This window comes from Haematobia irritans, chromosome 5 (genome assembly GCF_050003625.1).
Source record: "Haematobia irritans isolate KBUSLIRL chromosome 5, ASM5000362v1, whole genome shotgun sequence".
Classification (NCBI taxonomy): domain Eukaryota; kingdom Metazoa; phylum Arthropoda; class Insecta; order Diptera; family Muscidae; genus Haematobia; species Haematobia irritans.
Genome location: NC_134401.1, coordinates 132,592,723 through 132,615,993, shown reverse-complemented (window position 1 = coordinate 132,615,993; position 23,271 = coordinate 132,592,723). Strand labels below are relative to the sequence as shown.

Here is a 23,271-nt window from a genome sequence, read left to right as displayed (position 1 = left end):
CCACGTTGGCTGCCAATTTCATATAAATTTAAGTTCTTTAATAAAAAGAAGTCTGGCAGAAGCCTGTGCAAAAATCATAAAATTAAGTACCGAGTTCCCATTTACGGACAACCCTCTACTTTCAATTTAAGAAAAAAAAAACGGACAAAAGGGAACCCTCCCCCACCTTCGCTCCACTCCGACCTGATATCGGACTATCACGTACCCTATATTAATTTCGCAACTACTCAATTTTCCCCTTCCCCAACCAGGTATCGAAAAATCATATACTAATTTAAAAATCATGTATAAATTTAATCACCTCCTCCCCAATTTACAGGGAAATTTCAAGTAGATCGGCGATGTTTTAATTTTGCTCTATTGTTTTAAAGGGACGTCACTTTCCCCGATACAATATCGACAAACACCGTAGTGAATAGCACCCCTAACCTTCCCTGAAAATTCTTGAAACTTTCCTTCAAGTGTGGGGCAAGGAAGATTGCCTCTTCGTTCATAACCTTCCCTCACTGCCTATGTAAATTTCAAGAAAACTTAAGAATTGTTGTTTTTTTTTGCAGTTTTAGAGGAGGACCTCCTCCCCGACTAAATATCGAAAAGTGATGTAGCGTATCTTTTGTAAACGTCCCAGAAAATGTCAAGCAAATTATAAGCCTAAAAGGGCGGCCTCTCTTCCGTCCAAATATCACAAAGTCAGGTATCAACTATTACGGTTGACGGAGGCTACGATCTCTCCCCAGTCCTCTGTAAATTTCAAGTAACTCGGTAAAGTTTAATTGTTTCTCTGTATGTACTTAAGAGAAGCGGATGTCTCCCTATGTCCTTTTATTTTTATTAAAAAATCAGGAACCTGATATAAATTTCGTAACCCATTTCTTCTGTAAAATTTCAGTCGGCGGAGTTTAGTTTTGTTTGAACTTTCAAAAAAAAAAAAAAATTGGACAAAGGGGTGGTGCCCCTCCCCGACCAAATATCGAAAAATAATGTAGCGGATTTTTGTCTACATGCCAACCCCAACATTCAATGAAAATTTCAAGCAAATCGCATAATTTTGTTTCAAGTTTCAAAAAGTAGGGCAAGGGGGAGGTCCCCCTCCCCATCCACATATGAAATCATCGGGTACCCCATATTAATTCCATAACCTCACCACATGTTCTCTGTAACTCTCAGATAATTTAGAGAATTTTAGTTTTTTCACTGTACTTAAAAAAAAGTCGAACAAAGGGGAGGCCCCCTCCGCCACCAAATATCGAAATAAAAAGTAGCGGATCTTTGTCTAGATGCCAACCCCAATCTTCAATGAAAATTTCAAGTAAATCGGTCAACATTGGTCCAATTTTCCAAAAGTCCCCCTCCGCGCCAAGGTGTCAAAAAATGAGGTACCCTATTTTCACCACATGAACGCCCCTACGATCTCTGAAAGTTTCAAGTAAATCGGTTCAGCCGTTTCGGAGCCAACTCGGAACATACAAACAAACAAACAAACAAATAAACAAACATAGATTGAATTTTATATATATAGATAGATAGATGTATATGTAAAATCGATTGTTCGAAATATTTCAAATAAATTGTTATGGTGGTGGGCATTAAAATGGATCGATTCAGCCCATCTTCTAGTCTAACATTCTTGGAAACATAAAATGATCTCCGTAATTGGAACTTGCTTTTCATTTACAGTCATACCGTACATTGATCTAATGAATAACGCAATGGAAACTAATTTGTGTAAAAACTTGTTTAGTTACCAAAATGTGAAGCGTTTTGAAAAAATTTAGTTTATCCGGTGTCGAGATAAATTTTTACGACTCCGACTCCAGCAAAATCTTCAGACTCCGACTCCAAGACACGGACCCCGCCTCCACAGCCCTGCTTGTAACCAGGGCAATGAATCTATTTTTATGTTATCCAGATAACAATGCAGGCTGGTTCTTCGTTCAAATTAATTACTTATTGGACATGAAGATTAAGGAATTGATTGATTATGAAGCTATTGTAAAGAAAACGCTAGATACCAATTCCACAAGCCTAACTAGACATTTGTTTCTTTGCTGGCTAATGCAAGTTTCCATAGTCTTTAGTGTAGATCTTGCGGGGTGAGATGATTTAATGTGGGTCTTTTATGTTAATTTCCCAAGAGAAATTACATACGAGAATTATTCTTCCCAAATTTTAACAATTTTTCGCCACCACTGTTTTAAAGATAGAATCGAAAAGTCGACTTTGAATTGGAAGACTTCCATAAACATTTTTGTACTCATATTACTATGTTCGAAATCCCACTTTTTCGAGATTTGAAATCGCTTTCACATAGAAATGCGAGTTTTCCTAAGTCAAAACATTTCCATTTCGTTAATAGTGTGTGTATGGTCTATACAGTTTAACAATCACTTTGGTTCTATAGTTTAACTAACACTCTAATTGAATAGTTTAAAAATCACTATCATAAGGCAGACAAAACATAGCCAAATATCAAACGTGAGTTCGATGAAAGCCCCTATATACCTAAAACCCCTTGTTCTATAGATTCCTACAAACGATTAACGTGTGTAACGGTTTCATATATATTTATATTATAGTACCACCACTTTCAACACCGCACCACTGTGCAGATATACCATCACTGGTGATATGCTCATTTTTTCTTCATTGTTCTATCTCTGTTAGTTAACATTCTTGTCTCTCTGTTAGTTAGCATTATTGTCACTCCGATTGTTGATCCTCTCATGCACTCCCCATTCATGCTTTTTATTCATTCATAAAAAGAGATGAATGGACTAATTATGAATGAATGTCTTAATATTATCGATTTTTGCTTTGACATTAGTCATATAAGGAATTGAGGAGTGAACGGATAGGATATATCATTCATTATATTTTCATTGACATTTATTAATTCCGACCGCTTTTTCCATCAAAGTGACGCTTCAAGATCATTCCAACAGTGGCTACACGTAGTATCAAATCGAATTTTATTTACGCAGAAATTATTAAAAATTTGTTTTAAAAAAAAAAAAGTGTCTGGGCGTTCAAATTATTTTATATATTTTCATAAATACCATATTTGAGACATAAAGGTAATTAGAGAGTGTGCAAATAGAAAGATTATTGATATTTTAAAAGGGATTTCTTTTTTTTTTTGTGTAGTGTCCGATTTTCTTAATATTCTGGAATTTTATTGACAAGCGAAAACTGGTCCAACGTGTCTCAAAGTGAAGACAGCCCAGACACGTGGCCACTTGGATAACCCCTATAAATTCGAAGATCGTTTGAAACCCCATTAAATTTTAAGAGGAATTGAAGACATTTGGTGGCTCTACTATTTTACAATTTTGTATGCGCAAATTACCATCATCAAATTTTTTGTGAACAATCTTGTAATTTCTCCAAACCTGAGACAATTGATCTAATTTTTTTCGACATAATTAATAATTAATCATATCAATAATTTCCACGAAACATGGAATAACTAATTAATTTAATAATTGCTGATAATAATAATAATTTCAACAAAATATGAAATAATTAATTAATATAATATATCTGATTTGATTGATTTGATTTTCCAAATAAGATTTAATTAAACTTAAAGATAAACCAAACCACTGTGCTAATTAACAGGCTAGTTTTGTAGATATGTTGGAAGTACATACCTACATACAATTTGCTGTTAATCATCACAGTCAATATTACAATTTTATTAAAATCTAAGCTTAACATTTGTATGTAAAATTTAACATATTTTTGAATGAATTTGATTTACTACACAAAAACAATAGAAACGAAAATATAACAAAACAACATAAAAATATGCGCTACCATCAACAACAATGCACAGGCCTGAGCAACGTGGGATGAGAAGTGAGTACAAAGTTAATAAGTAAAAAGTTACACTGTTTCCATAAGAAAACTAATTAAAAAAAAAAATATATATAAGCATTTAATAATTTTCATTCAAAAGTATATGTTTTCTATTTATATTTATTACTATTTTGTAGTAATATTATTATGATTATATTTAATTAATGACGCATATTGATATTATTTGAATTTAATATAATGCCTGTAAATAAAATATTTCGAATTAGTATTATGGAAATAATGAATATTGGTTAAAATTAATTTCTTGGTGAAGCAAGGAGGTTGACTTGAGAAGTGGGATTTTATGTTGGGGCTCCGCAAATATTTAATAAAGGACCGCATGAGAAGCGATGGTTGGAGAGGGCGATGATCTAATTACAACCACAGATCAAACCGAAATGTGAAACCTAAGAAGCTTTGTAATATTTAGGTTCAGGTATTATTATGTCTGCTATGTCCGTCCGATTTAGAGCGTATTTGTTTTATGAAAGCACGTTCAGTTTTGTATTTGGTATATATATAGAAAGAGATTGGTCAAGAACCAGCCCCATCCGGCGAGCTAAAGCCTATTGTATGAACGTGCGGCCCTTCTCTCTCTACATTATTGTCACCTTTATTTATCATTACAGAATGAGCAAACTATACCATTACACGTGGTATTAATAAAAAAATTTTATACTATATTTAATGTTATTAAAAATTTATGTCTGTTTTTTTTTTAGACCCAGAAAATTATTAACTATACCAATATCATATATAACTCAAGAAGTATTAACAAAAAAATAAAAAATAACAACAAAAGCACCACCTAAGTGAAAAAACCTTGTACACAAAACGAAAAAAAAATCCAAGAAATTCCACTGCAGAATAGCAAGTCATAAATTGCCGCTTAAAAATCGCTTGATTTGTTCTTTGTTTTCGTTTCGTCGTTAAAAAATTTTTTTACTGCGGTAAAAAATAAAACAAAAATCTATCGTTGATAGTGACGATTCGTCACCTGGGGTAATAAAACAACAACAACAACCACATCCATAACTACAACACAATCACATCAACAAAAGCAACAACAACAACTAAATGTAAGTAATAATAAAATTGTTAACAATAATGCCTATGATAATAATAATTAATCTTGGAATGTTAAATGTTGATAGAATAAGTAGAAGACTTAGTATCCAGTTTCAGCAGAAGCACATTTTCTAGTTTTATAGAATTTTCTGGATATAATTGTAACGGTCGTTAGTCAGGGGCGCGGGGGCGGTGTGTTCCAATCATTAGAGTGACTTTTGAAATTAGTGCGGATTTTATCGTGAGCGCGACTTTGCTCACGAGTGTGGTTTTTAACTTATATTTACTAATAGATTTTATTTAACGTTTACACCTGCAATAAGTCCCCTTTACACACGTTGAAAAAATATTTAGGTGGATTAAATTTTGCACAATTTACAAAATATTAATGAAAATTTCTTTAAAATAATGAAATTTTAATTAAAATAAAATTTATAATCTTTGTTTCAAATTTTTGTTTATTAAATGAAGAACACAAATTTTGACATATGGCTTTAACGTCCCTCCGTTAAAGCCATATGTCTTCGATTTAAGGTCAATTTTCCTTAAAGTAAGGAAACAAATTTTTGATTTAAAGAAAAATTCAAAATTCATGACCTAAATTTAATGAAAAAAAAATTTTGAAACAAATATTATAACCTTTATTTTAATTTAAATGTCATAGTTTTAAAGAAATTTGTCCTTAATATTGTGTAAGTTTAGTATGTCCTAAAATTTTAGTTGCATAATCGTTCAGGTAAATATTTTTTTAGGTAAATATTTTTTCAGTGTAGTCTACTCTGAATTGGGGAATTTATGTTTCGAAATGAATAAATTAAAATTTGTTTCCTACAATCAAGTACGCTAAACTCAAATTTAAAAGAGAATTGTGTCTTAAATTTGTCATAACTTCAATGCTCTACTACTTTGGCTTGGAATCGATAACAAAATCATTAGAGTAAATACAAAATCTTGGGAGCCACCGTGACATTTCTGAGGGTTTCAAAGCTTCTCTAAGTGGTTTCACTGCAATGTGGAACGCCGTTCGGACTCGGCTATAAAAAGGAGGTCACTTGTCATTGAGCTTAACATGGAATCGGGCAGCACTCAGTGATAAGAGAGAAGTTCACCAATGTGGTATCACAATGGACTGAATAGTCTAAGTGAGCCTGATACATCGGGCTGCCACCTAACCTAACCTAACCTAACCTAACCTAAATACAAAATCTTTATGATCTTTAAACGGCCGACATCCCCGGATGCCACTCCAGCTAAAAAAATACCAAAATTTGGAGAAGATTTTACAAAAAAAAAAAAAATACCAAACAAAAAAACCTTATTTTGCAAAATTTGTTTTCTATAGAAAATTTTGTCAAAATTTGTTTTCTATAGAAAATTTTATTAAAATTTAATTTCTATAGAAAATTTTGTCAAAATTTTATTTCTATAGAAAATTTTGTTAAAATTTTATTTCTATAGACAATTTTGTCAAAATTTTATTTCTATAGAAAATTTTGTCAAAAATTTATTTCTGTAGGAAATTTTTATATTTCTGTTTCAAAATTCTATTTCTATAAAAAAATTTGTAAAAACTTTATTTCTTTAGAAAAATTTTTCAAAATTTTATTTCCGTAGGAAATTTCTTAGAAAATTTTGTTAAAAATTTATTTCTATAGAAAATTTTGTCAACATTTTATTCATGTTGAAAATTTTGTCAAAATTTTATTTCCTTAGACTATGTTGTCAAAATTGCATTTTATTGATTTTTTTTTCAAAATTGTATTTCTGGAGAAAATTTCTATATTTCTATAGCAAAATTTTATTTCTAAGGAAATTTTGTCAAAATTTTATTTCTATAGATAATTTTGTCAAACTTTTATTTCTATAGAAAATTTTGTCAACATTTTATTTCTTTAGAAAATTTTGTCAAACTTTTATTTCTATAGAAAATTTTGTCAACATTTTATTTCTTTAGAAAATTTTGTCAAAATTTTTATTTCTATAGAAAATTTTATCAAAATTTTATTTCTATAGAAAATTTTGTCAAAATTTTATTTCTTTAGGAACTTTCTATATTTCTGTATCAAAATTTTATTTCTATAGAAAATTTGTCAAAACTTTATTTCTTTAGAAAAAATTGTCAAGACTTTATTTCTATAGAAAATTTCTATATTTCTGTATCAAAATTTTATTTCTATAGAAAATTTTGTCAAAATTTTATCAACATTTTATTTCTATAGAAATTTTATCAAAATTTTATTTCTAAGGAAATTTTGTCAAAATTTTATTTCTATAGAAAATTTTGTCAAAATTTTATTTCTATAGAAAATTTTATCAAAATTTTATTTCTATAGAAAATTTTGTCAAAATTTTATTTCTATAGAAATTTTATCAAAATTTTATTTCTATAGAAAATTGTGTCAAAATTTTATTTCAGTAGGAAATTTCTTAGAAAATGTTGTTAACATATTATTTCTATAGAAAATTTTGTCAAAATTTTATTTCTATAGAAAATTTTGTCAAAATTTTATTTCTATAGAAAATTTTGTCAACATTTTATTTCTTTAGAAAATTTTGTCAAAATTTTTATTTCTATAGAAAATTTTATCAAAATTTTATTTCTATAGAAAATTTTGTCAAAATTTTATTTCTTTAGGAAATTTCTATATTTCTGTATCAAAATTTTATTTCTATAGAAAATTTGTCAAAACTTTATTTCTTTAGAAAAAATTGTCAAGACTTTATTTCTATAGAAAATTTCTATATTTCTGTGTCAAAATTTTATTTCTATAGAAAATTTTTTATTTCTATAGAAAATTTTGTCAACATTTTATTTCTATAGAAAATTTTATCAACATTTTATTTCTATAGAAATTTTATCAAAATTTTATTTCTAAGGAAATTGTGTCAAAATTTTATTTCTATAGAAAATTTTGTCAAAATTTAATTTCTATAGAAAATTTTATCAAAATTTTATTTCTATAGAAAATTTTGTCAAAATTTTATTTCTATAGAAATTTTATCAAAATTTTATTTCTATAGAAAATTGTGTCAAAATTTTATTTCAGTAGGAAATTTCTTAGAAAATTTTGTTAACATATTATTTCTATAGAAAATTTTGTCAAAATTTTATTTCTATAGAAAATTTTGTCAAAATTTTATTTCTATAGAAAATTTTGTCAAAATTTTATTTCTATAGAAAATTTTGTCAAAATTTTATTTCTTTAGGAAATTTCTATATTTCTGTATCAAAATTTTATTTATATAGAAAATTTTTTATTTCTATAAAAATTTTTGTCAAAATTTTATTTCTATAGAAACTTTTATCAAAATTTTATTTCTATAGAAAATTTTTGTCAAAATTTTATTTCTATAGGAATTTTTTATCGAAATTTTATTTCTATAGAATATTTTATCAAAATTTTATTTCTATAGAATATTTTATCAAAATTTTATTTCTATAGAAAATTTTGTCAAAATTTTATTTTTATAGAAGATTTTATTACAATTTCATTTCTATAGAAAATTTTGTTAAAACTTCATTTCTATAGAGAATATTGTCAACATTTTATTTCTATAGAAAATTGTGTAAAAATTTTATTTCTACACTCAAAAAAAGTTTACTTGGATCCAAAGATTTTGACCTTCCGTTAAGGATTTTGGTATTGATTCCGAGCCAAAGATGCGGCTTCTTCGAAATAAAGACATTTGTTAGGGACCTCCCTGGCTTTAAATCTAGGATAGATAAAATTAAAATCGGATACAGATCTCATTCAATTTTTATTCTCTGTTTGCGATATATTAATAAAGGTATTCATGTACAAACAAATTCCAGTTTCAAAATCCAAATTATGCCAAGTACTTCAAAGTAAAAACTGTTTTTTTAACGCTAAAATAAACTTTAAACCAAAGATGCAAATCCTTAAAATAAGTCTTAGCCTATATTTGAAGCATTTTTATCTTAAATTTAAAAATTCAATATGTCAGTTGAGTTAAAGACGATTTCTTTAAATTAAACATGTTTTTCTTTATTTTAAGGAACATTTGTCTTACTTCAGAGATCTACAATTTCAACAGAGGGACGCAAAATTTGAAGATTTGTGACCTAAATTTAATGAAAAAAATTTTTGAAGCAAGGATTATAAACTTTCTTTTAATTAAAATGTCATTATTTTAAATAATTTTGTCCTTAGCATTGTGTAAATTTCGAGTCCTAAAATTGAAGTTGCATAATCTTCCATATTAGGTCAATATTTTTTTCAGTGTATAAAAAATTGTGTATTCAAAGATTTTGATCTCCCCTTAAGGGTTTTAATATTGATTCCGAGCCAAAATAAGGACATCAGTTACTCGATTTTAGCCAACATAATATGTGCCCTAAAATTAAGGTTGTCTAATCTTTGGGTTGATATTTCCTGGATTTGAATGAAACAATCTTTAGAATATTTAGATTTCAGTTTTCTAAAGCAGAATGTAAAAATTGAAGTCTGTCGTGTTCTAACATAGTGGGTTTCTTCCTGGTTTTATGCTTCACTATCATAGCTTAGTGGCTATTGTGCTATTTGCCCTTTTTATTCTTTATATAGCCTTACGGCTAAAAATATGTTAAAATTATAAATAGAATTGGTAAATATTAACAAGGCTTGATTTGATTAATTCCAAAAATATATGCCCAATAGGTCAATACAAATACCACCCAATAAGGAAGATTTCAATGAATTCCAAATAACTTTTTCCTAGATACGCTCATAGTGATGAATTGTCGAATAGGCGATACGAGTATCTTAGCGATACTTAACTTTATACATTTTGTATGTGATCACACACATTCATACCTACATTGGACAACCCTTTCACAAAATCTTAAATCGACACACAAACACAAAGGCAACATTTCCAGCTAGCTATATAGCCTAGGTCAAGTGAAAAGGACTTTCGGTACGAGTACTGCTACTACACCAACGCTATCCGGTCAATGTCAGTATAGTAGCGTAACAACAAATGGAAGCCCCATTTATTTTTACTATTTAATGGTAATTAGTGATTATCCAAATGAGAATGTCCATACAATGACGACTAGGCCAAGGGCCAAAAACCATTGTAAGTGGATGTCTATGTGACGGTCTGTCTATGGGCCCAGTGGCAGGACACAGACAATACCAAAATAGTTCACCCTTCAAAACGCCTCAATGGCCCAGAGAAAACCTGAAACTACGTATGTAGGTGGGGGAGATGTGGGAGGGGTTTTGTTAAAAGGCCAAACGTGCATTTTATGGACTATGAAGCAAAAGAAGAGAACCCAACACATGCAAACACATCCACCCACATCCTCACTCTATATTCGGAAATCAACAAAAAAGGAAAGAAAACAAAAAACGTTAATAAAAACGAACGCCGAAACAATGAAAGAAAATTAATATTTACCTAAACTAAAGTCATACGCCCAGCCACCGCTCCCCCTTAAAACCCAACCCTTACTGTAACGCCTACCCGCATGATATTTCCACAGAAAAAAACAACAACAACAAAGAACACAAACAAACAAAAAAAAGCACTTGTATTTTATGGGACCCCATTGAGGAGCGTAAAATTGAGGAAGAAACACCTTAAGAAAACATAATGATAAAAAAGGCGAAAATATTAAAGACAAAAGCCAATGAAGGAGAAGAAGTCAAAATGTAATGAAAGTTTATTAGGCCACAGCGAATTGGATATGGTCAAAAATATGGTAAAATAATGGCTATAAACATATTTTGTGAATTAGAATATAATGCGTTTTAGTTGGCGAGCTTAGTTTACTTTTTTTCAAACGTTGGGAATAAGGGCTTTAGATATATATATATATATATATACCCAGCAAAAAAAAGCGTAGCCAAAAAAGTAATGAAAATGTTCTTTTTGGATCCGGAAGTGGTGCAAAATTGACGCAGAAGCGATGAATTTAACATGGGCTTGTCATAAGACGGAAGTCCTCCAATTCAACAGCCGTTGCACTGAATTTGCATCACTTCTTTAGGTGTGATCCGAATTCAATGTTTTGGATGTAAATTAAAAAAATTCTGTGATATTTTGTCAAATAAATTATTTTTATAATTTTTTATAATTTTTAATGGATTCTAACGTTTGTCGGAAACGTTTGACCTCAAATATTTGCAAAAATTCACAATTTTTTCAGATTGGATTTAACATTTTTTTCGACAAAATTTAAATGATTTGTACCATTTAATGAATTCTTACTCTGTTTTTAACCTATTTGAAGCAAAATAAGTTAAAATTACCCATTAAAAGTATGAAAAAACCAAGTTATAAAAAATTTAATCAAAAGAACTTCCTGGGTAGTTAAAATAGAGAACATCATTGGGAGTGCATCTTCTGGAAGTGCTTTTAAAGTTGTGCTTTTCGAAGAACTTCCAAATTTTTTTGGTGGTTATATATGACATATTATGCAACCTAAATTTTGGGGTATGCAATTTAGACAATAGTAAGGACAACATAACTTTTAGGACATGCCATTGACAACAACATTGAGACCAAATTTATTTAAAATATAGACATTTTAACTGGAAGATCTTTTCATTATTTGTTTTTCATATTTTTAATCTTTTTTAAACATATTTTTAGCTTTGAAGTATTTGCTATAATTTATTTGTACACGGAAAAAAATCTCACAAAAATATTTCCAATTAAAAAGTTTAAGTTGAAACTGAAAACTTTTTCAATTAAACAATTGAGCGCAACAATTAAATTTTTAAACAAACTAGAAACAATGATTGAATACAGGAAAAAAATATCATATAGAAAAATAAAAAAAATCACATAAAATTTTTTTTGATCAATCACGAAATTAATTGTTCTAATTAATTTTTAATTGAAATGCTTTAAATCACAGAAATGATAAATCAATCATAAAATTCAATTGATGCAATTTTTGTGATTGATTTTTGTTTCAATTAAAAAATTTGTTGAAACCAATTAAATGTTAATTTTAAATATATATTAAAATTCAATTAAAAATTTATTTGCAAAACTTTTGGCGATATTTTTTTCTGTGCACCAAAATATTTCCATTTAAAAACTTGATTGAAGTTGAAAACATAATCAATTGATACAATTTGAAATTCAATACATATTTAAATAAAATATTAATTATTCCAATTAAATTATGCTGTTTTGAAATAATTAGTTTCTACACTCAAAAAAAAGTGAACTCTCTATTTCACTAAAGCCAATTTAACTTTATTTTAGTTCTTGGAATTATTATGTTTGGAGAAAGTTTCCTTTACTCTAATAATTTTTTGTGTACGTTAGTTAAATTAACTAAAACCGAGGAAAAAAATATACTCGAATGAAGCATAAAGATTAACTAAATTCGTGTCTTCCACAAAATAGTTCAGAATTTCTTTAAATTGGTAAATTTTACTAAAAATGCGTCCATCATGAACTTCGTATGTAACTAAAGACATTCTTGCAATTTTGAACTCCAAGTTTTTCCTTGAAACTACAAAATTTTCTTTAACAAGTGAAAAAACTTAGTTATGTCTAATAAACTTTCTTGAATTTGTCGAAAAATATTTCCTAATTTTTATGACATCGGCATGATGCCAACGTTTGTAATACTGTTTAGTTAAAATTTTCTATAAATATTAAAAATTTTCTAAAATTAACCGAAAGTTTTCTCCCTGGTGGGTTCACTGTTTTTTCAGTGTATATGCATACTTGAATCATTAAAATTTGGCTCAGATCCAAAGAAAAATCGAGAAAAAAATTTTAAACAAGTATTGACTCCTACACCCAGAAAAAAGGGGCTCTAATGCCAACTGAACTTTATTTTAGTTCTTGAAGATTAGTTGATTTTAGTCAAATTTTGCACAATACGGGTAAATGTTCCTATTTGAATAATTTTTTGCTAACTTTAATGACGTGAACTAAAAATAAGAAAAAAAGTTGTATACAAATATAGTGCACAATTTTATTAAAAAACAAGTATATACAGAACTAAGTTCGGCCGGGCCGAATCTTAAATACCCACCACCATGAACCAAATATTACGGTTTCCTTTGAAATTTCAGGAGGGCTTGAGGACTTGAGGACACTTCCCGAAGATAAATTTAAAGATTTCACCTATGAGGACTATATCAGATTCTGGATTTATAAGAACCATTTTTGTTTGAGTTTTAGAGGAATCATTAACATCTCTTGTAAGTGTGCAAGAAAATTATAAAATAACGTCTTGATTTGAAATCTTAAATCTGTAGAAGTAAAATCTGGAAATTTTACATTGAGTTTCAAGCAATTTTCATGATCAGTGCGCCTTCTACACCCTCAAGAAGTGAAGTCGGTCTATATGGAGGCATTACCAAATGGACCGATAAAAACTTAATCCGATACTCGTTTTTGTGAGCCTAAAATACCAGAATATTTACAATTTCAGGCAAATCAGATAAAAACTACGATTTCTAGAAACCCAAGGAGTTAAATCGGGAGATCGTTCTTATGGGGGCTATGCTAAAATATGGACCGATACTCACCGTTTTCGGCACTCATCTTTATGACCCGAAAATACCTCTAGATTTCCAATTTCAGGCAAATGGGATAAAAACTTCGGATTCTAGAAGCCCAAGAAGTAAAATCGGGAAATCGGTCTATATGGGGGCTATACCAAAATATGGACCGATACTCACAATTTTCGGCACACGTATTTGTGGTCCTACAATACCTCTAGATTTCCAATTTCAGGTAAATTGAATAAAAACTGCGGTTTCTATAAGCCCAAGAAGTAAAATCGGGAGATCGGTCTATATGGGGACCATACCAAAACATGGACCGATACTCACCATTTTTGGCACACGTATTTGTGGTCCTACAATACCTCTAGATTTCCAATTTCAGGTAAATTGAATAAAAACTGCGGTTTCTATAAGCCCAATAAGTAAAATCGGTCTATATGGGGGCTATACCAAAATATGGACCGATACTCACAATTTTTGGCACACGTATTTGTGGTCCTACAATACCTCTAGATTTCCAATTTGAGGTAAATTGAATAAAAACTGCGGTTTCTATAAGCCCAAGAAGTAAAATCGGGAGATCGGTCTATATGGGGACCATACCAAAACATGGACCGATACTCACAATTTTTGGCACACGTATTTGTGGTCCTACAATACCTCTAGATTTCCAATTTCAGGTAAATTGAATAAAAACTGCGGTTTCTATAAGTCCAAGAAGTAAAATCGGGAGATCGGTCTATATGGGGGCTATACCAAAATATGGACCGATACTCACAATTTTTGGCACACCTCTTTATGGTCATAAAATACCTCTAGATTTCAAATTTCAGGCAAATTGGATAAAAACTACGATTTCTATAAGCCCAAGACGCCAAATCGGGAGGTCAGTTTATATGGGGACTATATCAAAACCTGGACCGATATAGCCCATCTTCGAACTTGACCTGCCTGCAGACAAAAGACGAGTTTGTGCAAAATTTCAGCACGATTGCTTCATTATTGAAGACTGTAGCGATTACCACAGACAGACGGACAGACGGACATCGTTATATCGTCTTAGAATTTCTCCCAGATCATGAATATATATACTTTATATAGTCGGAAATCGATATTTCGATGTGTTACAAACGGAATGACAAACTTATTATACCCCCGTCACCATTCTATTGTGGTGGGTATAATAAAATAGTTCATATTTTCCTAAAATGGCAGAAGTTTGCTTAAATTGAGTTCATAAGTCTCTCAAATGAGTAAATTTTACTAAAATTGTACCTGTCTCGAACTTCGTACAGCGCTTAAGACATTTTAACAATTTTTAAATCCAATTTTTTCTTCCAACATATGAAAGTTTTTTAAACAACAGAAAAAAATTAATTATTTTTAAAAAATTTACTTCAATTTGACAAAAAGTATTAACTTATTTGTAACATGTTGCAATTAGAAAACTATTTTAGTTAAAATTTTCTAAAATAAACCTACATTTTCTTTCACGGTGGGGTCACTTTTTTTGGGTGTATGAAAATTACAAGAAAATTACTTCATCTAAAGGTAAAATAATTATTAATAAATAATAAATAATTAATTATCTCATATAAAAAATTAACTGAGTTTTTTGGAAATAATCAATGACATGTTTAATTGAACCAATAATAAATAAATAATAAAAATATTAATTGAAAGTGGCGAAAAATCAATTAATTTTTAATCAAGAATTATTTTAATTTCCAAACAATTCTGTGATTGACACTATCTATTTATTGAAGCAATTTCAATTAAAAAATTAATTGGATCGATTAATTTCGTGATTGAATCAAAATATTTATATATTAAATATATTTCTTTGAACAATTTTTAATTAAAAATTGATACAACTAACTTTTCAATCTCGAAAAATATGATTAATATTTTTTTAATCTTTAAAAATGAATTGATGTTATTACATTTTTAATCAAACTAAAAACGTTCATTTATGGCAAAACTTGACTCTTCGACTAGAGAAATTTTTCTTGCAAACTAAAATAAAATCGTAGCCATCGATTAATCGCTTTTTGATGTGGTTCAAAAATAATTATACGACATTAAATATTGGCGAAATCGTCTTATTTAATTTAAATACTGCCCAATATGGATTTTTTTGCAAGATGTCGGACACACCTCTATGAATTTTAACCACATCCAGTCTTACCGTTGAGAGGCAATTTTGCCAATTTTTTGGGTTACCCTCTTGCATTTTATTTTACTTATGCGAAGCCCTATGAGGCTTCTCCGCAGGTTGTTTATTTATTTATTTATGTATTCATATACAGTAATACAAAAAATGGTAGAAAAAGTTGGTCGAATTCTACCAAAAATTTTGGATTTTTTACTATTTGTAAATTAGTAGAATTCTTGACGTTTTGCTCGATTTTCATTTTTATAGAAATAAAATGTTGACCAATTTTCCTGTAGAAATACAATTTGGCAAGATCTTCTATAGAAAAAAATTATAGAAATAAAATTTCCTATAGAAATAAAATTTTCACTAAATATCCTTTAGAAATCAAATATAGAAATATGATTTTGCAAACATTTTCTATAGAAATAAAATATTGCATAAATTTTCCATAGAGATAACATTTTGCAAATATTTTCTATAGAATTAAAATTTGGACATATTTTTCTAAAGAAAAATTAAAATTTGACAAAATTTGCCAAATAAATAAAATTTGACAAAATCTTCTATACAAACAAAATTTTGCCAAAATTTTCTGTAGAAATAAAAATTTGCAAAATTTTCTATAGAAATAATATGTTGACCAAACTTTCTATAGAAATAAAATGTTGACCATATTTCTTTTAGATATGCAATATAGAAATAAAACTTTGCAAAAATTTCCTATAGAGATTACATTTTCAAAAAATTCTTTTATAGAAATAAAATTTAGACATAATTTTCCATAGAAATACGATTTTGACAAAATTTTCTGTAGCAATAAAATTTTCAAAAAAAAAAAACGTAGAAATAAAATTGTGACAAAATCTTTTATAAACAAAAATCTTCTATAAAAAATTTTTCTAAGAAATAAAATTTTAACAAAATTTTCTGTAGAAATAAAATTGTGCAAAATTTTCTATAGAAATAAAATTTGACAAAATCTTCTATACAAACAAAATTTTGCCAAAATTTTCTCTAGAAATAAAATTTTGCAAAATTTTCTATAGAAATAAAATGTTGACTAAACTTTCTATAGAACTAAAATTTTGACCCTATTTCCTTTAGATATGCAATATAGAAATAAAATTTTCCTATAGAGATTACATTTTCAAAAAAATCTTTTATAGAAATAAAATTTAGACATAATTTTCCATAGAAATAAGATTTTGACAAAATTTTCTGTAGCAATAAAATTTAAAAAAAAAAATCCCAAAATTTTCTATGAAGATTACATTTTGCAAAAAAAATCTATAGAAATAAAATTTGCAAAAAATTCTTTTATAGAAATAAAATTTAGACAAAATTTTCCATAGAAATAAGATTTTGACAAAATTTTCTGTAGCAATAAAATTTTCCAAAAAATAAATCCCATAGAAATAAAATTGTGACAAAATCTTTTATAGAAAAAACATTTGGAAAAAAATCTTATATAGAAAAAATTTCTAAGAAATAATATTTTCTGTAGAAATAAAATTTTGCAAAGTTTTCTATAGAAATAAAATTTGACAAAATCTTCTATATAAACAAAATTTTCTGTAGAAATAAAATTTTGCAAAATTTTCTATAGAAATAAAATGTTGACCAAACTTTCTACAGAACTAAAATGTTGACCATATTTCCTTTAGGTATTCAATATAGAAATATAATTTTGCAAAAATTTTCTATGGAGATTAAATTTTGCAAAAAATTTCTACAGAAATAAAATTTTCAAAAAATTCTTTTATAGAAATAAAATTTAGACAAAATTTTCCATAGAAATAAGATTTTGACAAAACTTTCTGTAGCAATAAAATTGTCAAAAAAATCCCATAGAAATAAAATTGTGACAAAATCTTTTATTGAAAAAACATTTTGAAAAAAATCTTCTATAGAAAAATTTTCTAAAAAATAAAATTTTAACAAAATTTTCTGTAGAAATAAAATTTTGCAAAATTTTCTATAGAAATTAAATATTGTCCAAACTTTCTATAGAAATAACATTTGATCAAAATACAATATAGGAATAAATTTTTGCAAAAATGTTGTACAGAAATAAAAAAAATTTTGGTAATAAAATTTTGCAACAGTTTTCTATAGAAATAAAATTTTATAAAAGCTCTCTATAGAAAAAAGATTTTGTGTAGAAAAAATTTCTGTAGAAATACAATTTTGCAAAATTTTCTATAGAAATAAAATTTGACAAAATCGTCTATACAAACAAAATTTTGACACAACTTTCTGTAAAAATAAAATTTTGCAAAATTTTGTATAGAAATTAAATGTTGACCAAACTTTCTACATAACTAAAATGTTGACCATATTTCCTTTAGATATGCAATATAGAAATACAATTTTGCAAAAATTTTCTATGGAGATTAAATTTTCTAAATTAAATTTTTTTCTAAATTTTATTTTCTAAGAAATAAAATTTTAACAAAATTTTCTGTAGGAATAAAATTTTGCAAAATATTCTATAGAAATAAAATATTGTCCAAACTTTCTATAGAAATAAAATTTGATCAAAATACAATACAGGAATAAATTTTTGCGAAAATTTTGTATAGAAATAAAAAAAAAAATCTTTGGTAATAAAATTTTGCAACAGTTTTCTATAGAAATAAAATTTTATAAAAGCTCTCTATAGAAAAAAGATTTTGTGTAGAAACAAAAATTTGCAAAAATTTTGTTAGAAATAATATTTTGCAAAAATGTTGTATAGAAATAATATTTTGCAAAAATTTTATATATAAATAAAATTTTGACAAAATTTTCTATTGAAATAAACTTTTGACAAAAAATTGATATGAACTTTATAGATAAAATAAGATTATTTTTGCAGATTTTTATAAAATTTTCTTAAAAATATCGTAACTGTGATAACAAAGCCAAAAATTGATTTTCGTTTATAAAATTATTATTTATTAACTAATAACAAACAAATTTAATATAATTTTTTAAAATTAATGGGTAATAAATTTTTGTTGATATTGACACAGTTTTTTTTTGCCAATTTCTGTTTGTCCCACAAAATGCCATACTCTTTAGATGTTTTTGTCAATTTCACCGTCTAAAAGTATGCAAAAATCGGGTACTCTCCTGCACATTCAAAATGATTTTCGATTAAAAAAATTTTTCTTTGTATTAGTAAATTTAATTTAATATAATTTTTTGTATCAATTTTTTGCTACTTAGAAATTCTTAACGGCATAACTGTATCCATCATTACCAAAAAGGATATCTTGGAATAACATTTCGCAACCGTTTTTATTTAAATCTCCATATTTCAACCTAAAAAATAAGATAAACCATCAATGTTATCAATGTACATGGGAAATGAAAACAAAAGATTTTTCAAGAGAAGCAAAAATGAAAAGTGAAAACAAAAATTGTTGTCCAATGTTCCATTTTTCGCGTAAGAAGATTTTCTGCCTGCATGCTTTCGCTGATGGTTTTGTCAACTTATATAAGTGTATACACATATGTGTATATACATTTGTATAGGTGTGTGTGAATATCACATACATATACAAGTGAATCCATGTGTACGGGTCTGATGATGATGAGTTTCTTCTTTTATTTTTGTTTCTACTCCATGTCCTTTGGATACTTTATTCTGGTCTATTTTGACATTCAGCGGCATGGGCGGCAGGCAAGGGCGTTCATCTGTGTTCTTGTAACTTTTTGCTTTTCTCCTTGTAGTCAGTGTGTCTGTTCAGCTGTCTCCATGTCAATTTGATTTGGTTGCTTCAACGGGCACGGGGTGTTAGTTAGTGCTCGTGTTAGCTTGTGAATATTTTTTTCTTTCGAGATCCTCTTCTCTTCATCATTCGTAATGTTGTTGTGCCGTTTTTTTTTTGTTATTTTGTGGGAAAATGTGCTTCCCGTATCTTGTTGTTTTTGTTGTTCTTCGGTTATTGCAGGACATCGAATAGAATGAATTGAGATATGGGAAAAAGGTTGCCGCTATATTACAAAAATGCACAGGGATTTTCTTTAAGGATATTTAATAGTTAGCTATACTTTGCCTTTAGCCCTTATTAAGACCGGCATATTGGTACATATGTCGAAAATAGACTTCTATACTAATCGAATTGTTATCCAAAAACGTTGAAACGTGGAAAACGACTGTTTGTAACTTTCAAATCGACTAATCGAATTTTGATTTTTTAGAAAGAAGAGGTCAGCTGAAACTTTACACCTCGATTGGACACCAGAACTCAAGCACCCCCTATGGTAGTGGTGTTCAAATTAATACCTAAATTTATCGGGAAAATGTATTAAAGACAGTATTGAAACTCTGGGAAGACAAAAATTTCAGCCGCAGACTATGGACATTCCAACAGTACGAGTCAATCGAAATTTTGCCAAAATTTTCTATTAAAATAAAATTTTGCAAAAAATTTATATAGAAATATAATTTTGACAAAATTTTATATAGAAATAAAATTTTAACAAAAATTTCTATAGAAATAAAAAGTTTATAAAATTTTCTATAGTGAACAAAATTTTGAAGAAATTTTTATGGCAATAAAATTTTGACAAAATTTTCTATAGAAATAAAATTTTGACAAAATTTTCTATAGTAATAAAATTTTTCAAAAATTTTCTATTCAAATAAAATGTTGCAAAATTTTTCTGTAGAAATAAAATTTTGACAAAATTTTCTATAGAAATAAAATTTTTCAAAAATTTTTAGTTCAAATAAAATGTTGCAAAAATTATCTATAGAAATAAAATTTTGCAGAAATTTTCTATAGAAATCCAATTTTGACAAAATTTTCTATAGAAATAAAATTTTTACAAAATTTTCTATAGTGAACAAAATTTTGAAGAAATTTTCTATGGAAATAAAATTTTGAAAAATTTTCTATAGAAATAAAATTTTAACAAAAATTTCTATAGAAATAAAATGTTGAAAACAATTTTACTTCTATAGAAATAGAAGTAAAATTTTGACAAAATTTTCTATAGAAATAAAATTTTGACAAAATTTTCTATTAAAATAAAATTTTGCAACAAATTTCTATAGAAATACAATTTTTCCATAGTGAAATTTTCTATAGTGAAAAAAAATTGAAGAAATTTTCTATAGAAATAAAATTTTGACAAATTTTCTATAGAAATAAAATTTTAACAAAAATTTCTATAGAAATAAAATGTTGACAAAATTTTCTATAGGAAACAAAATTTTGAAGAAATTTTCTATGGAAACGAAATTTTGACAAAATTTTCTATAGAAATAAAATTTTGACAAAATTTTCTATAGAAATAAAATTTTGACAAAATTTTCTATAAAAATAAAATTTGAAAAAATTTCTATAGAAATAAAATTTTGAGAAAATTTTCTATAGAAATAAACTTTTGCAGAACTTTTTTCTATAGAAATCCACTTCTGACAAAATTTTCTATAGGAATAACATTTTTACAATTTTTTCTATAGAAATAAAATTTTGACAAAATTTTCTTAAGGAATAAAATTTTGACATTTTCTATAGAAATAAAATTTTGACAAAATTTTCTATTGAAATAAAATTTTGGTAAAATATTCTATAGAAATAATATTTTGAGAAAATTTTCTATAGAAATAAAATTTTGACAAAATTTTCTATAGAAATAAAATTTTTCAAAAATTTTCTGTTCAAATAAAATGTTGCAAAATTTTTCTGTAGAAATAAAATTTTGACAAAATTTTCTATAGAAATAAAATTTTTCAAAAATTTTTAGTTCAAATAAAATGTTGCAAAAATTATCTATAGAAATAAAATTTTGCAGAAATTTTCTATAGAAATCCAATTTTGACAAAATTTTCTATAGAAATAAAATTTTTACAAAATATTCTATAGTGAACAAAATTTTGAAGAAACTTTCTATGGAAATAAAATTTTGACAAAATTTTCTATAGAAAAAAAATTTTGAAAACAATTTGACTTCTATAGAAATAAAAGTAAAATTTTGACAAAATTTTCTATAGAAATAAAGTTTTGACAAAATTTTCTATTAAAATAAAATTTTGCAACAAATTTCTATAGAAATACAATTTTTCCATAGTGAAATTTTCTATAGTGAAAAAAAATTGAAGAAATTTTCTATAGAAATAAAATTTTGACAAATTTTCTATAGAAATAAAATTTTAACAAAAATTTCTATAGAAATAAAATGTTGACAAAATTTTCTATAGAGAACAAAATTTTGAAGAAATTTTCTATGGAAACAAAATTTTGACAAAATTTTCTATAGAAATAAAATTTTCACAAATTTTTCTATAAAAATAAAATTTTGAAAAAATTTCTATAGAAATAAAATTTTGACAAAATTTTCTATAGAAATAAACTTTTGCAGAACTTTTTTCTATAGAAATCCACTTCTGATAAAATTTTCTATAGGAATAACATTTTTAAAATTTTTTCTATAGAAATAAAATTTTGACAAAATTTTCTAAAGGAATAAAATTTTGACATTTTCTATAGAAATAAAATTTTGACAAAATTTTCTATTGAAATAAAATTTTGGTAAAATTTTCTATAGAAATAATATTTTGAGAAAATTTTCTATAGAAATAAAATTTTGACAAAATTTTCTATTGAAATAAAATTTCGACAACATTTTTTATAGAAATAATATTTTGAGAAAATTGTCTATACGAATGAAATATTCACAAAATTTTCTATAGAAATAAAATTTCGACAAAATTTTCTATAGAAATAAAATTTTGACAAAATTTTCTATAGAAATAAAATTTTGACAAAATTTTCTATTGAAATAAAATTTTGATAGAATTTTCTATAAAAATAATATTTTGAGAAAATTTTCTATAAAAGAATATATGACAAAATTTCCTATGGAAATAAAATTTTGACAAAATTTTTTATAGAAATAAAATTTGGCAAAATTTTCTACAAGAATAAAATTTTGCAAAAATTGTTTATAAATATAAAACCTTGACACTTTTGTTTTAAAAAATAAAACTTTTGCTTTAGAACTAATATTTTGAGAAAATTCGCTATAGACATAACAATTTGCAACAGTTTGCTATAGTAAAACATTTTGAGAAAATTTTCTACAGGAATAAAATTTGGCAAAAATTTTCTTTATAAAAAAAGTGTGGAAAAATTTACTATAGAAACAACATGTTGATAAAATTTTCTATAGAAACGAATATTTGACAAAATTTTCGATTGATATAAAATTTTGACAAAATTTGCTATAGAATAAACATTTTGAAAAATTGTCTATAGAAAAAAAAATTTTGCTAAAATTTTCTATAGAAATTTAATTTTGATAAAATTTTCTACAGATATAAGATTTTGCAAATATTTTCTATTGAAATAAAATTTTGACAAAATTTTGTATAGAAATGAAATTGTGACAGAACTTACTATAGAAATAAAATATTGATAAAATGTTCTATTGAAATAAAGTTTCAATTTCAAAAATTTATAGAATTAAATTTTTGATGAAATTATCTATAGAAAAAATTTTTGATAAAATTTTCTATATACATTTATTTTTGATAAGATTTTCTAGCGATACAAGATTTTGAAAATATTTTCAATAGAAATAAAATTTTGACTAAATTTTCTATAGAAATAAGAGTATGAAAAATATTCTATAGAAATATAATTTTGACAGAATTTTCTAAAGAAATAACATTTTGAAAAAAAAAAAAATCTATACAATAACAAT

General features: G+C 26.3%; 1 protein-coding gene across 1 annotated transcript in view; it reads left to right on the top strand.

Moving 5' to 3' along the window:
* The first annotated feature begins 4,616 nt into the window (after positions 1-4,616).
* Gdap2 (ganglioside induced differentiation associated protein 2) overlaps positions 4,617-23,271 on the top strand; it is a 266,573-nt gene continuing 247,918 nt past the window's right edge. The window contains exon 1 of the mRNA XM_075312430.1: positions 4,617-4,937. The gene's annotated coding sequence lies outside the window, so the exon portion shown is untranslated. The remainder of the gene's footprint in view (positions 4,938-23,271) is intronic.